The following is a 2,371-nucleotide window of genomic DNA, read 5'->3' as shown; positions in this document are numbered from 1 at the left end:
TTTTTAGTAGAGATGGCGTTTCACCATGTTGCCTAGGCTGGTCTTAAACTTCTGGGCTCAAGTGATATGCCCACCTTGGCCTCCCAAAGTGCTGGATTACAGGTGTGAGCCACCGCTCCTGGCTTGTTTATTAATAGACTCTTAGATATAGTGTCTCACTACTGTAAAAATAAGAGGCAAAAAACTCTATAAACTTGAAATTATGCTTCGGTGTTCTGTTTTGTGTAGAGGTGATCTAGGTATTTAATGGATATCCATGAATTGACTTAGTCTAAGGTTTTAAGTTACCAAAGATTTTAGAAACTTTTTAAGTTGGCTTATTACAAAACATAACTACTGTTGAAATAAAATTTAATTACTCACTTCATCTGAATGCAAATACAGATGTAATGCTTGTGTATTCAATCAGTAAACCTGTAAAAGTTCAGCAAGAACGTATGCTTGTTTAATACTTACTGCCAATAACTCAGAAGACATAACTGTTTTTATTAAACCGACAATATTCAGCTAGTTTCATTTCCCAGAGATTTACCTAAACTCTCATTAACGTAGATTCTAAAAATATTTGGGTTAGTTTCTATAAAAATACATTTGAAAGTATAAGGAGTTTAATTTTCTTAATTTCTGGAAATCCTAGGAATATTTAATTTATGTAAGTACTTATTTATCTTCAAAGCAATTATAACAGAGCTCCTTTAAGGGATTTTATAATCTGATTGGTAATACCATTTGTAGATGGGAAAATATTATACTGACATATATATATATGTAGACAGACGTAAATAGCTCATACCTCACTTTGAAAGTTTGAACTCATTGGTAGTTTATGGAAAAGAGCTAGCTTTTGTCCTCCCTCACCTTTACATTTTTATCAGATGGTGATTTTTAGGAAATGGGGTAAATGGAGGTTACCTGCCCAATCAACATGAGGCTTGAAGTTTCTCACCAATATTTGTGAAGGAGACCTTTAAGATTTCCTTTGCTTTGATGTGTAACCTTATGGAGATAGTGGACTAAATTTTGAATGAGGGACTAAAGAGAGACTGAGTGTCCTACTTACTGGGTGTCTCCAAAGTTTGTTTGGGTGCCTAAGAGATCTGGCCTCTTTCCAGCTCGTGAGTCCCCAGTGGAGAATGGGGAGCCTAAAGTTTGAGTGACTGTAGGGAGTTGAGGAAGGGAAAGGTGTGATGGGGTGGATAGATGGTTGAGGAGGTAGCATGTATTGAAGGGGGACATATCAAAGGATTCAAGGGAGCTGAAGGGAAGGTTTAAGTTGGTAAAAAAGGAAGAGTGGGGAATGATGGGAGGGGAGAGGCTTAGGTGAGCCAGCTTGGGGAGATCTCAAGTTTCTCAAGAGGACATTGAATTTCTAAAATGTCTTTAGTTAAATTTTGCTATTTTTGAAGATACCAAACTGAATTACTTCCATAATGGCAAAGCCTGTAGTCAGTAAGACTATAGCACAACTTATATATTTCAGATGGTCAAAAAATTTGTATCATTTACAGTATCTTAAGATAAATATCCTTTGACTGGGAGCCTTCTTTCCAGTACTTGAGGTCTACAAAATGTATCTAGAAAATTTACTACTGTGGAACATGAAGACTGCTTAAATTGAATTGGGGGGGAAAAGGGGAAGAGCCTTTGGTTTTTCTTTCGACTAATTGCTGTAACACTGCCCTTCAGGCGGCTGAGGGAGTTTCATATTTTCTTTAGACACTATTAGGTGCTGAAACCCTTGCAGGACAACTTTTATGCTATGAATTCTGCCATTTTGCTAGCACTGGACGGCTCTTGGGTCCACCACTCCATTAGAACTATTAACTCCAGTCATGTTAATTTTTGTTACAAATCTTGCAAAGGGGGATGCTTCTGGGTATTTAGGTCCACATTCTATTTTAAGGTTTTATGTTCAGTTTTCATAAATTGTTCTTGGAGGCTCAGTTATCATCCCTGTCCATCTTGTAAGTGTCATGTCTTCATCATTGCCTAGACCTCAGCTAACTGTGCCATCTTTCTGGCCTTCGAGTTCTTCTAGCAGTGGGAAATTGCTAGGGACTTTTTCTCCCAGCCCGTGGTGGCTGCCACCTTGCTTCGCTGTTGCTTGTGAACTTAAATGTTCTATACTCTCATTTAGGAACAACAGAGAATCTGGGGATACCTATATATAGGAAGTGGAAGGTTTGAAACAAGACAAACAAGAATAATAGGTAGTATTGTTTGAGGAGAACATTCTATATAGGTAGGGATATAGTCAACAACGTTGAATACTCTAGGGATGTCAAGAATAAGGACTGAGAAAAGGCCATTGGTTTGGTTATAAAGATTTAGAGGGCCGGGCGCGGTGGCTCAAGCCTGTAATCCCAGCACT

The 2,371-nt window shown here is 38.1% G+C and overlaps 1 protein-coding gene and 1 pseudogene across 3 annotated transcripts in view; one reads left to right on the top strand and one right to left on the bottom strand.

The window, feature by feature from the left end:
- The window catches only part of LRP6 (LDL receptor related protein 6), a 148,502-nt gene that overhangs the window by 15,649 nt on the left and 130,482 nt on the right, over positions 1–2,371 (top strand). The window lies entirely within an intron of this gene.
- Positions 1,661–2,371, bottom strand: part of LOC119471458 — a 2,025-nt pseudogene continuing 1,314 nt past the window's right edge.

This window comes from Cebus imitator, unplaced genomic scaffold, assembly GCF_001604975.1.
Source record: "Cebus imitator isolate Cc_AM_T3 unplaced genomic scaffold, Cebus_imitator-1.0 Scaffold2, whole genome shotgun sequence".
NCBI classification, from domain to species: domain Eukaryota; kingdom Metazoa; phylum Chordata; class Mammalia; order Primates; family Cebidae; genus Cebus; species Cebus imitator.
This window is presented reverse-complemented; position numbering and strand designations above follow the sequence as displayed.